The following is a 13624-nucleotide window of genomic DNA, read 5'->3' on the forward strand; positions in this document are numbered from 1 at the left end:
ACCCAGGCTGAGCCTCCGATGTGCCCGGGCAGGACACCCAGGAGGCGGGGAGCAGCCCCCGCTGAAGTCCATGGCATGTGCCAGAGGCGAGTCTTGGAGAAAAAACGACAAAGTCCAAACGCTCCAGGCGTGCAGGCCAGGGGTGCGGACCGGGCTGGCCGGGCCGGCGGGAGCTGCGGCTGCCGGGGCTGAGCCGAGTGTTGATGCATGTCGTGAGAACCGGGAAGGGGACAAACCTGTGGCTCCAGGCCGGGTGGGAGTTCCAGTAGGTCGGCCTGACTCTGGAGGTTTTCCCCTTGGCATTTCCCCATTGGCCAAAACGGGGGAAGTCAAAAAAGCACCCCCGGCAGATGTATGCAGGAGGGGCTGGGGGGTGATGGCGAGCGGGCTGTTGGCAGCTGTGTGGTGGCTGCTGGCAGCCGTGTGCTGGCTGCAAGGGTGGGCCTGGGCGGCTGCGGAGGGCCCCCCCGAGTGCACCTACCAGTAGGGGCTGAAGACCCAGGCTGAGCCTCCGATGTGCCCGGGCAGGACACCCAGGAGGCGGGGAGCAGCCCCCGCTGAAGCCCAGGGCAGTTGGCACAGATGGGTCTTTGAGAAAAAACGACAAAGTCCAAACGCTCCAGGCGCTGGCCAGGGGTGCGGACCCGGCTGGCCGGGCCGGCGGGGGCTGCAGCTGCCGGGGTTGAGCCGAGTGTCAGTGCAGGTCCTGAGAACCGGGAAGGGGACAAACCGGTGGCTCCAGGCCGGGTTGGAGTTCCATGAGGTCGGCCTGACTCTGGAGGTTTTCCCCCTGGCTTTTCCCCATAGGCCAAAAGGGGGGAAGTCAAAAAAGCACCCCCAGCAGATGTATGCAGAGTTGGGCTGGGGGGTGACGGAGAGCGGGCTGTTGGCAGCTGTGTGGTGGCTGCTGGCAGCCGTGTGCTGGCTGCAGGGGTGGGCCTGGGCGGCTGCGGAGGGCCCCCTGAGTGCACCTGCCAGCGGTGGCTCAAGACATTGCCTGAGCCTCCGATGTGCCCGGGCAGGACACCCAGGAGGCGGGGAGCAGCCCCCGCTGAGGTCCATGGCATGTGCCAGAGGTGAGTCTTGGAGAAAAAAAACGACAAAGTCCAAACGCTCCAGGCGCCGGGCAGGGTGGCGGACCCGGCTGGCCGGGCTGGCGGGGGCTGCGGCGGCCGGGGCTGAGCCGAGTGTCGATGCATGTCCTGAGAACCGGGAAGGGGACAAACCGGTGGCTCCAGGCCGGGTTGGAGTTCCATGAGGTCGGCCTGACTCTGGAGGTTTCCCCCCTGGCTTTTCCCCATAGGCCAAAAGGGGGGAAGTCAAAAAAGCACCCCCAGCAGATGTATGCAGAGGGGCTGGTGGGTGATGGATAGTGGGCTGTTGGCAGCTGTGTGGTGGCTGCTGGCAGCCGTGTGCTGGCTGCAGGGGTGGGCCTGGGCGGCTGCGGAGGGCCCCCGTAGTGCACCTACCAGTAGGGGGCTCGAGACCCAGGCTGAGCCTCCGATGTGCCCGGGCAGGACACCCAGGAGGCGGGGAGCAGCCCCCGCTGAGGTCCATGGCATGTGCCAGAGGTGAGTCTTGGAGAAAAAAAACGACAAAGTCCAAACGCTCCAGGCGCCGGGCAGGGTGGCGGACCCGGCTGGCCGGGCTGGCGGGGGCTGCGGCGGCCGGGGCTGAGCCGAGTGTCGATGCATGTCCTGAGAACCGGGAAGGGGACAAACCGGTGGCTCCAGGCCGGGTTGGAGTTCCATGAGGTCGGCCTGACTCTGGAGGTTTCCCCCCTGGCTTTTCCCCATAGGCCAAAAGGGGGGAAGTCAAAAAAGCACCCCCAGCAGATGTATGCAGAGGGGCTGGTGGGTGATGGATAGTGGGCTGTTGGCAGCTGTGTGGTGGCTGCTGGCAGCCGTGTGCTGGCTGCAGGGGTGGGCCTGGGCGGCTGCGGAGGGCCCCCGTAGTGCACCTACCAGTAGGGGGCTCGAGACCCAGGCTGAGCCTCCGATGTGCCCGGGCAGGACACCCAGGAGGCGGGGAGCAGCCCCCGCTGAAGCCCAGGGCAGTTGGCAGAGATTGGTCTTTGAGAAAAAATGACAAAGTCCAAACGCTCCAGGCGCTGGTCAGGGGTGCGGACCCGGCTGGCCGGGCCGGCGGGAGCTGCGGCGGCTGGGGAAGAGCCGAGTGTCGATGCATGTCCTGAGAACCGGGAAGGGGGCAAACCAGTAGCTCCAGGCCGGGTTGGAGTTCCATGAGGTCGGCCTGACTCTGGAGGTTTTCCCCTTGGCATTTCCCCATAGGCCAAAACGGGGGAAGTAAAAAAAGCACCCCCAGCAGATGTATGCAGAGTTGGGCTGGGGGGTGATGGGGAGCGGGCTGTTGGCAGCTGTGTGGTGGCTGCTGGCAGCCGTGTGCTGGCTGCAGGGGTGGGCCCCGGGCGGCTGCGGAGGGCCCCCGGAGTGCACCTACCAGTAGGGGCTGAAGACCCAGGCTGAACCTCCGATGTGCCCGGGCAGGACACCCAGGAGGCGGGGAGCAGCCCCCGCTGAAGCCCACGGCAGTTGGCAGAGGCGAGTCTTGGAGAAAAAAACGACAAAGTCCAAACGCTCCAGGCGAGCCGGCCAGGGGTGCGGACCCGGCTGGCCGGGCCGGCGGGAGCTGCGGCGGCCGGGGCTGAGCCGAGCGTCGACGCATGTCCTGAGAACCGGGAAGGGGACAAACCGGTGGCTCCAGGCCGGGTTGGAGTTCCATGAGGTCGGCCTGACTCTGGAGGTTTTCCCCCTGGCTTTTCTCCATAGGCCAAAACGGGGGGAGGCAAAAAAGCACCCCCAGCAGATGTATGCAGGAGGGGCTGGGGGGTGACGGAGAGCGGGCTGTTGGCAGCTGTGTGGTGGCTGTTGGCAGCTGTGTGGTGGCTGCTGGCAGCCGTGTGCTGGCTGCAGGGATGGGCCCCGGGCGGCTGCGGAGGGCCCCCAAAGCGCACCTACCAGTAGGGGCTGAAGACCCAGGCTGAGCCTCCGATGTGCCCGGGCAGGACACCCAGGGGGCGGGGAGCAGCCCCCGCTGAAGTCCATGGCATGTGCCAGAGGCGACTCTTGGAGAAAAAAAACGACAAAGTCCAAACGCTCCAGGCGTGCCGGCCAGGGGTGCGGACCCGGCCGGGCCGGCGAGAGCTGCGGCGGCCGGGGCAGAGCCGCGTGTCGATGCAGGTGGTGAGAACCGGTATGAGGGTAATCCTGGTCGCTCCGGGCCGAGCCAGGGTTCCAGGAGGGCGGAAGGAGCGGGCCCGTTTCCCCTGATAGCGCCGACGACGGTAAAATAAGGCCTCGCAAAACGTCAGCACGAACACCTTGTCGGGGTATAAGGGAACGAGCGGTGTGCGGTCTTTGACAAAGTGACAGTATTTCTCCAAAAAAAGCACCCCCGGCAGATGCGTGCAGACGGGGCTGGCTGGTGACGGAGAGCGGCGGGCTGTTGGCAGCAGTGTGCTGGCTGCAAGGGGTGGCCCGGGGCGGCTGCGGAGGGCCCCCAAAGTGCACCTGCCAGCGGTGGCTCAAGACCCTGGCTGAGCCTCCGATGTCCCCGGGCAGGACCCCAGCAGGCCGGGCACGGACCGCAGCTTGCCCCCTTTGCCGTCCGATGAAGCTCGCACGGTCAGAAAAAGTTTCAAAGTCCCAACGGGGGAGAGAGTGTTGACGGCGAGGGGGCGCTGGCTGCTCCAGGGGCCGGGAGGGAGGCCCTGGAGGTCGGCCTGGGGGTGAGTGGAGCGGCCCCCGTGTGTCCCTGAGCGTCCCCCGGTCTTTGGTCGAGAGGGGGTCTCAGCCGCTAATGTGCCCGCCCGGGTACCTAGGCAGGCCGGCCTGGGGCGAGTGGAGCAGCCCCCGTGTGTCCCTGAGCGTCCCCCGGTCTTTGGTCGAGAGGGGGTCTCAGCCGCTAGTGTGCCCGCCCGGGTACCTAGGGAGGCCGGCCTGGGGCGAGTGGAGCAGCCCCCGTGTGTCCCTGAGTGTCCCCTGGCGTTTGCTGAAGAGGGGGTCTCAGCCGCTAATGTGCCCGCCTGGGTACCTAGGGAGGCCGGCCTGGGGCGAGTGGAGCAGCCCCCGTGTGTCCCCGAGCGCCCCCCGGTCTCTGGTGGAGAGGGGGTCTCAGCCGCTAATGTGCCCGCCTCAGGGAGTCCGGCCTGGGGCGAGTGGAGCAGCCCCCGTGTGTCCCCGAGTGCCCCCCCGGTCTTTGGTGGAGAGGGGGTCTCAGCCGCTAATGTGCCCGCCTCAGGGAGTCCGGCCTGGGGCGAGTGGAGCAGCCCCCGTGTGTCCCTGAGCGTCCCCCGGTCTTTGGTGGAGAGGGGGTCTCAGCCGCTAATGTGCCCGCCTCAGGGAGGCCGGCCTGGGGCGAGTGGAGCAGCCCCCGTGTGTCCCTGAGCGTCCCCCGGTCTCTGGTGGAGAGGGGGCCTCAGCCGCTAATGTGCCCGCCTCAGGGAGGCCGGCCTGGGGCGAGTGGAGCAGCCCCCGTGTGTCCCTGTGTGTCCCCCGGTCTTTGGTGGAGAGGGGGTCTCAGCCGCTAATGTGCCCGCCTCAGGGAGGCCGGCCTGGGGCGAGTGGAGCAGCCCCCGTGTGTCCCTGAGCGTCCCCCGGTCTCTGGTGGAGAGGGGGCCTCAGCCGCTAATGTGCCCGCCTCAGGGAGGCCGGCCTGGGGCGAGTGGAGCAGCCCCCGTGTGTCCCTGTGTGTCCCCCGGTCTTTGGTGGAGAGGGGGCCTCAGCCGCTAATGTGCCCGCCTCAGGGAGGCCGGCCTGGGGCGAGTGGAGCAGCCCCCGTGTGTCCCTGAGCGTCCCCCGGTCTTTGGTCGAGAGGGGGTCTCAGCCGCTAATGTGCCCGCCTCAGGGAGGCCGGCCTGGGGCGAGTGGAGCAGCCCCCGTGTGTCCCTGAGCGTCCCCCGGTCTTTGGTGGAGAGGGGGCCTCAGCCGCTAATGTGCCCGCCTCAGGGAGGCCGGCCTGGGGCGAGTGGAGCAGCCCCCGTGTGTCCCTGAGCGTCCCCCGGTCTTTGGTCGAGAGGGGGTCTCAGCCGCTAATGTGCCCGCCTCAGGGAGGCCGGCCTGGGGCGAGTGGAGCAGCCCCCGCGTGTCCCTGAGTGTCCCCTGACGTTTGCTGAAGAGGGGGTCTCAGCCGCTAATGTGCCCGCCTCAGGGAGGCCGGCCTGGTGCGAGTGGAGCAGCCCCCGTGTGTCCCTGAGCGCCCCCCGGTCTTTGGTGGAGAGGGGGTCTCAGCCGCTAATGTGCCCGCCCGGGTACCTAGGGAGGCCGGCCTGGGGCGAGTGGAGCAGCCCCCGTGTGTCCCTGAGTGTCCCCCGGTCTTTGGTGGAGAGGGGGTCTCAGCCGCTAATGTGCCCGCCTCAGGGAGTCCGGCCTGGGGCGAGTGGAGCAGCCCCCGTGTATCCCCGAGTGCCCCCCGGTCTTTGGTGGAGAGGGGGTCTCAGCCGCTAATGTGCCCGCCTCAGGGAGTCCGGCCTGGGGCGAGTGGAGCAGCCCCCGTGTGTCCCTGAGCGTCCCCCGGTCATTGGTGGAGAGGGGGTCTCAGCTGCTAATGTGCCCGCCTCAGGGAGGCCGGCCTGGGGCGAGTGGAGCAGCCCCCGTGTGTCCCCGAGCGCCCCCCGGTCTCTGGTGGAGAGGGGGTCTCAGCCGCTAATGTGCCCGCCTCAGGGAGTCCGGCCTGGGGCGAGTGGAGCAGCCCCCGTGTGTCCCCGAGCGCCCCCCGGTCTCTGGTGGAGAGGGGGTCTCAGCCGCTAATGTGCCCGCCTGGGTACCCAGGGAGGCCGGCCTGGGGCGAGTGGAGCAGCCCCCGTGTGTCCCTGAGCGTCCCCCGGTCATTGGTGGAGAGGGGGTCTCAGCTGCTAATGTGCCCGCCTCAGGGAGGCCGGCCTGGGGCGAGTGGAGCAGCCCCCGTGTGTCCCCGAGCGCCCCCCGGTCTCTGGTGGAGAGGGGGTCTCAGCCGCTAATGTGCCCGCCTCAGGGAGTCCGGCCTGGGGCGAGTGGAGCAGCCCCCGTGTGTCCCCGAGCGCCCCCCGGTCTCTGGTGGAGAGGGGGTCTCAGCCGCTAATGTGCCCGCCTCAGGGAGTCCGGCCTGGGGCGAGTGGAGCAGCCCCCGTGTGTCCCCGAGCGCCCCCCGGTCTCTGGTGGAGAGGGGGTCTCAGCCGCTAATGTGCCCGCCCGGGTACCCAGGGAGGCCGGCCTGGGGCGAGTGGAGCAGCCCCCGTGCGTCCCTGAGCGCCCCCCTGGCGTTTGCTCAAGAGGGGGTCCCAGCCGCCAATATGGCCGCCCGGGTACCCGCGGGGGCCGCCCTGGGGCGAGTGGAGCAGCCCCCGTGTGCCCCTGAGCGCCCCCTGGCGTTCGCTGAAGAGGGGGTCTCAGCCGCCAATATGGCCGCCCGGGTGCCCGGGGGAGCGGCCTGGGGTGGCCCTGTGCAGCCTCCGGGCGCCCCTGAGTGTTTTCCAGTATCTGGCCGAGACACCCCCTGACCCTCCGACTGTGTCCGTTTGGAGCGCCTGGTGCCTGGGCACCCCCTGAGTGTTTTTCAGTATCTGGCCGAGACACCCCCTGACCCTCCGACTGTGTCCGTTTTTAGTGCCTGGTGCCTGGGCACAGACCGCGGCAGCTCCCGCTGGCCGCATTGACAGAGTGCTGAAAAAATGACAAAGTCCGAAAATGCCTGAGAACCGGGAAGGGGACAAACCGGCGGCTCCAGGCCGAGCCGGAGTTCCAGGAGGTCGGCATGATTTTGCCGGTTTCCCCATAGGAGGTGCCAAGTTGCCAAAATGGGGGAACTCAAAAAAGCACCCCCGCCAGATGTATGTAGGGGGGCTGGATGGTCGATGGGGAGTGGGTGCCTGGCAGCAGGGGCCACCCCGCGCAGGTGCCCCGGGGGGCCCGCGGGGGGCCCCCGAAGACACCCCCCCCAGCACTCGCTGAAAACCCCGTCCGAGCCGCCCGCGCTGCCCGGAGGGAGTCCCGGGAGGCCGGGCACGGCCCGCAGGTCTCTCCCTCTGCCCCCCGGTGAGGTTTGCACGGGGGGGAAAAGTTTCAAAGTCCCGACGGGGGGCGAGAGACAGTGCGGCGAGGGGTGGCGGGCTGCTCCGCGGACCCGGGGGAAGCCCGGGGAGGGCGGCCTGAGGGCGCGGAGGGCCCCCTGAGAGTGCCTACGGGTAGTAGGTGAGAAACCCTGCCTGTACCTCCCACGGGGCCCGGGCAGGGACCCCGGGAGGCCGGGCAGAGCCCGCAGGTCGCCCCCTTCCCGTCCGATGAAGCTCGCACGGTCAGAAAAGTTTCAAAGTCCCAACGGGGGGAGAGTGTTGACGGCGAGGGGGGTGCAGGCTGCTCCAGGGTCCGGGGGCAGCCCCTGGAGGTCGGCCTGGGGGTGTGGAGGGGCCCCCCTGAGAGCACCCAACAGTAGTTGCTCAAGACCCTGCCTGAGCCTCCGATGTGCCCGGGCATGAACCCCAGGAGGCGGGGAACAGCCGTGGCAGCCCCTGCTGAAGTCCTTGGCAGTTGGCAGAGGCGAGTCTTGGGGAAAAAAACGACAAAGTCCAAACGCTCCAGGCGCCGGCCAGGGGGGCGGACGTGGCTGGCCTGGCCGGCGGGTGCTGCGGCTGCCGGGGCTGAGCCGAGTGTCGATGCATCTCCTGAGAACCGGGAAGGGGACAAACCGGTGGCTCCAGTCCGAGCTGGAGTTCCAGAAGGTCGGCCTGACTCTGGAGGTTTTCCCCCTGGCTTTTCCCCATAGGCCAAAAGGGGGGAAGTCAAAAAAGCACCCCCGGCAGATGTATGCAGAAGGGGCTGGGGGGTGACGGAGAGCGGGCTGTTGGCAGCTGCGTGGTGGCTGCAGGGGTGGGCCTGGGCGGCTGCGGTGGGCCCCCTGAGTGCACCTGCCCGTGGTGGCTGAAAACCCAGGCTGAGCCTCCGATGTGCCCGGGCAGGACCCCAGGAGGCCGGGCACAGAACGCCGGTTGCCCCCCATTGCCGTTTGACGAAGCTTGCACGGTCAGAAAAGTTTCAAAGTCCCAACGGGGAGAGAGTGTTGACGGCGAGGGGGTGCTGGCAGCTCCAGCGGCCGGGGGCAACCGCTGGAGGCTGGGCCCGGACTGCGGCAGCCCCCCTTGCAGTCGAACAAAGTTTGAGGAGACGAGTCATGAAAATGACAAAGTCCAAACGCTCCAGGCGTGCCGTCCAGGGGGGCGGACCCAGCTGGTCGGACCGGCGGGAGCTGCGGCGGCCGGGGAAGAGCCGAGTGTCAATGCAGGTCACGAGAACCGGTATGAGGGTAAACCTGGCCGCTCCGGGCCGAGGCACGGTTCCAGGAGGGCGGAAGGAGCGGGCCCGCTTCCCCTGATAGCGCCGACGGCGGTAAAATAAGGCCTCGCAAAACGTCAGCACGAACACCTTGTCGGGGTATAAGGGAACGAGCGGTGTGCGGTCTTTGACAAAGTGACAGTGTTTCTCAAAAAAGCACCCCCGGCAGATGTGTGCAGACGGGGCTGGCTGGTGTGGGAGAGCGGCGGGCTGTTGGCAGCAGTGTGCTGGCTGCAGGGGTGGCCCGGGGCGGCTGCGGAGGGCCCCCAAAGCGCACCTACCAGTGGTGGCTGAAAACCCCCGCTGAGCCTCCGATGTCCCCGGGCAGGACCCCAGGAGGCCGGGCAGAGCCCGCCGCTTGCCCCCTTGCCGTTTGACGAAGCTTGCACGGTCAGAAAAGTTTCAAAGTCCCCACGGGGGGAGAGTGTTGACGGCGAGGAGGTGCTGGCTGCTCCAGGGGCCGGGGGCAACCCCTGGAGGCTGGGCACGGACTGCGGCAGCCCCCCTTGCAGTCGAACAAAGTTTGAGGAGACAAGTCATGAAAATGACAAAGTCCAAACGCTCCAGGCGCCGGCCTGGGGTGCGGACCCGGCTGGCCGGGGCCGGCGGGAGCTGCGGCGGCCGGGGCTGAGCCGAGTGTCAATGCAGGTCCTGAGAACCGGGAAGGGGACAAACCGGTGGCTCCAGGCCGGGTTGGAGTTCCAGGAGGTCGGCAGGACTCTGGAGGTTTTCCCCTTGGCATTGTCCCATTGGCCACAATGGGGGAAGTCAAAAAAGCACCCCCAGCAGATGTATGCAGAGGGGCTGGCGGGTGACGGAGAGCGGGCAGTTGGCAGCTGTGTGGTGGCTGCAGGAGGTGGGCCTGGGCGGCTGCGGAGGGCCCCCAAAGTGCACCTACCAGAAGGGGCCCAAGACCCAGGCTGAGCCTCCGATGTGCCCGGGCAGGACACCCAGGAGGCGGGGAGCAGCCCCCGCTGAGGTCCATGGCATGTGCCAGAGGCGAGTCTTGGAGAAAAAACGACAAAGTCCAAACGCTCCAGGCGCCGGGCAGGGTGGCGGACCCGGCTGGCCGGGCCGGCGGGGGCTGCGGCTGCCGGGGCTGAGCCGAGTGTCAATGCATGTCCTGAGAACCGGGAAGGGGACAAACCGGTGGCTCCAGGCCGGGTTGGAGTTCCGGGGGGTCGGCCTGACTCTGGAGGTTTTCCCCCTGGCTTTTCCCCATAGGCCAAAACGGGGGGAGCCAAAAAAGCACCCCCAGCAGATGTATGCAGGAGGGGCTGGGGGGTGACGGAGAGCGGGCTGTTGGCAGCCGTGTGCTGGCTGCAGGGGTGGGCCTGGGCGGCTGCGGAGGGCCCCCTGAGTGCACCTGCCAGCGGTGGCTCAACACCCTGGCTGAGCCTCCGATGTCCCCGGGCAGGACCCCAGGAGGCCGGGCAGAGCCCGCCGCTTGCCCCATTGCCGTTTGACGAAGCTTGCACGGTCAGAAAAGTTTCAAAGTCCCAACGGGGAGAGAGCGTTGACGGCGAGGGGGTGCTGGCTGCTCCAGGGGCCGGGGACAACCCCTGGAGGCTGGGCACGGACTGCGGCAGCCCCCCTTGCAGTCGGACAAAGTTTGAGGAGACAAGCCATGAAAATGACAAAGTCCAAACGCTCCAGGCGCCGGCCAGGGGGGCGGACCCGGCTGGCTGGGCCGGCGGGGGCTGCGGCTGCCGGGGCTGAGCCGAGTGTCAATGCAGGTCCTGAGAACCGGGAAGGGGACAAACCGGCGGCTCCAGGCCGAGCTCGAGTTCCAGAAGGTCGGCCTGACTCTGGAGGTTTTCCCCCTGGCTTTTCCCCATAGGCCAAAATGGGGGAAGTCAAAAAAGCACCCCCAGCAGATGTATGCAGAGGGGCTGGGGGGTGATGGGGAGCGGGTGTTTGGCAGCAGTGTGCTGGCTGAAGAGGTGTGCCTGGGCGGCTGCGGAGGGCCCCCTGAGTGCACCTGCCAGCGGTGGCTCAAAACCCTGGCTGAGCCTCCGATGTCCCCGGGCAGGACCCCAGCAGGCCGGGCACAGACCGCAGCCTGCCCCCCTTGCCGTTTGATGAAGCTTGCACGGTCAGAAAAGTTTCAAAGTCCCAACGGGGAGAGAGTGTTGACGCCGAGGGGGTGCTGGCTGCTCCGGTGGCAACCCCTGGAGGCTGGGCACAGACTGCGGCAGCCCCCCTTGCAGTCGAACAAAGTTTGAGGAGACAAGTCATGAAAATGACAAAGTCCAAACTGCTCCAGGCGCCGGCCAGGGGGGGCGGACCCGGCTGGCCGGGCCGGCGGGAGCTGCGGCTGACGGGGTTGAGCCGAGTGTCGATGCATGTCACGAGAACCGGCATGAGGGTAAACCTGGCCGCTCCGGGCCGAGGCACGGTTCCAGGAGGGCGGAAGGAGCGGGCCTGTTTCCCCTGATAGCGCCGACGGCGGTAAAATAAGGCCTCGCAAAACGTCAGCACGAACACCTTGTCGGGGTATAAGGGAACGAGCGGTGTGCGGTCTTTGACAAAGTGACAGTGTGTCTCAAAAAAAGCACCCCCGGCAGATGTGCGCGGACGGGGCTGGCTGGTGACGGAGAGCGGGCTGTTGGCAGCGGTGTGCCGGCTGCAGGGGTGGCCCGGGGCGGCTGCGGAGGGCCCCCTGAGAGCACCTACCAGTAGTTGCTCAACACCCTGGCTGAGCCTCCGATGTCCCCGGGCAGGACCCCAGGAGGCCGGGCACAGACCGCCGGTTGCCCCCCCCATTGCCGTTTGATGAAGCTTGCACGGTCAGAAAAGTTTCAAAGTCCCAACGGGGAGAGAGTGCTGACGGTGAGGGGGTGCTGGCTGCTCCAGGGGCCGGGAGGGAAGCCCTGGAGGTGGGCCTGGGGGTGTGGAGGGGCCCCCTGAGAGCACCTACCAGCAGTTGCTGAAGACCCTGCCTGAGCCTCCGATATCCCCGGGCAGGACCCCAGGAGGCCGGGCACAGACCGCAGCCTGCCCCCTTGCCGTTTGATGAAGCTTGCACGGTCAGAAAAGTTTCAAAGTCCCGACGGGGAGAGAGTGTTGACGGCGAGGGGGTGCTGGCTGCTCCAGGGGCCGGGGGGGGGAACCCCTGGAGGCTGGGCACGGACCGCGGCAGCCCCCCTTGCAGTAGAACAAAGTTTGAGGAGACAAGTCATGAAAATGACAAAGTCCAAACTGCTCCAGGCGCCGGCCAGGGGGGCGGACCCGGCTGGCCTGGCCGGCGGGTGCTGCGGCTGCCGGGGCTGAGCCGAGTGTCGATGCATCTCCTGAGAACCGGGAAGGGGACAGACCAGTAGCTCCAGGCCGAGCTGGAGTTCCAGGAGGTCGGCCTGACTCTGGAGGTTTTCCCCCTGGCTTTTCCCCATAGGCCAAAACGGGGGGAGGCAAAAAAGCACCCCCAGCAGATGTATGCAGAGGGGCTGGGGGGTGATGGAGAGCGGGCTGTTGGCAGCTGTGTGGTGGCTGCAGGGGTGGCCCTGGGCGGCTGAAGAGGGCCCCCTGAGTGCACCTACCAGCAGTAGCTCAAGACCCTGCCTGAGCCTCCGATGTCCCCGGGCAGGACCCCAGGAGGCCGGGCACAGACCGCAGCCTGCCCCCTTGCCGTTTGATGAAGCTTGCACGGTCAGAAAAAGTTTCAAAGTCCCAACGGGGAGAGAGTGTTGACGGCGAGGGGGCGCTGGCTGCTCCAGGGGCCCGGGGCAGCCCCTGGAGGCTGGGCACGGACCGCGGCCGCCCCCCTTGCAGTCGAACAAAGTTTGAGGAGACAAGTCATGAAAATGACAAAGTCCAAACGCTCCAGGCGTGCCGGCCAGGGGTGCGGACCCGGCCGGCCGGGCCGGCGGGGGCTGCGGCTGCCGGGGCTGAGCCGAGTGTCAATGCATGTCCTGAGAACCGGGAAGGGGACAGACCGGTGGCTCTGGGCCGAGCTGGAGTTCCAGGATGTCGGCCTGACTCTGGAGGTTTTCCCCCTGGCTTTTCCCCATAGGCCAAAATGGGGGAAGTCAAAAAAGCACCTCCAGCAGATGTATGCAGAGGGGCTGGCGGGTGACGGAGAGTGGTCTGTTGGCAGCAGTGTGCTGGCTGCATAGGTGTGCATGGGCGTCTGCGTAGGGCCCCCTGAGTGCACCTGCCAGTGGTGGCTGAAAACCCAGGCTGAGCCTCCGATGTGCCCGGGCAGGACCCCAGGAGGCCGGGCACAGACCGCAGCCTGCCCCCTTGCCGTTTGATGAAGCTTGCACGGTCAGAAAAGTTTCAAAGTCCCAACGGGGAGAGAGTGCTGACGGTGAGGGGGGTGCCGGCAGCTCCAGGGGCCGGGGGCAACCCCTGGAGGCTGGGCACGGACTGCGGCAGCCCCCCTGGCAGTCGAACAAGGTTTGAGGAGACAAGTCATGAAAATGACAAAGTCCAAACGCTCCAGGCGTGCCGGCCAGGGGAGCGGACCCGGCCGGCCGGGGCGGCGGGAGCTGCAGCTGCCGGGGCGGAGCCGAGTGTCAACGCAGGTGGTGAGATCCGGTATGAGGGTAATCCTGGTCGCTCCGGGCCGAGCCACGGTTCCAGGAGGGCGGAAGGAGCGCGCCTGTTTCACCTGATAGCGCCGACGGCGGTAAAATAAGGCCTCGCAAAACGTCACCACGAACACCTTGTCTGGGTATAAGGGAACGAGCGGTGTGTGGTCCTTGACAAAGTGACAGTATTTCTCAAAAAAGCACCCCCGGCAGATGTGCGCGGACGGGGCTGGCTGGTGATGGAGAGCGGGCTGTTGGCAGCAGTGCGCTGGCTGCAGGGGTGGCCCAGGGCGGCTGCGGAGGGCCCCCAAAGCGCACCTACCGGTGGTGGCTGAAAACCCAGGCTGAGCCTCCGATGTGCCCCGGGCAGGAACCCAGGAGGCCGGGCACAGACCACAGCTTGCCCCCTTGCCGTCCGATGAAGCTTGCACGGTCAGAAAAAGTTTCAAAGTCCCCACGGAGAGAGAGTGTTGAGGGCGAGGGGGAGCTGGCTGCTCCAGGGGCCGGGGGCAACCCCTGGAGGCTGGGCACACCCCCTTGCAGTCGAACAAAGTTCGAGGAGACAAGTCATGAAAATGACAAAGTCCAAACGCTCCAGGCGCCGGCCAGGGGGGCGGACCCGGCTGGCCGGGCTGGCGGGGGCTGCGGCTGCCGGGGCTGAGCCGAGTGTCGATGCATGTCCTGAGAACCGGGAAGGGGACAAACCAGTAGCTCCAGGCCGAGCTGGAGTTCCAGGAGGTCGGCCTGACTCTGGAGGTTTTCCCCCTG

Source organism: Eleutherodactylus coqui, unplaced genomic scaffold, assembly GCF_035609145.1.
Source record: "Eleutherodactylus coqui strain aEleCoq1 unplaced genomic scaffold, aEleCoq1.hap1 HAP1_SCAFFOLD_263, whole genome shotgun sequence".
Taxonomy (NCBI): domain Eukaryota; kingdom Metazoa; phylum Chordata; class Amphibia; order Anura; family Eleutherodactylidae; genus Eleutherodactylus; species Eleutherodactylus coqui.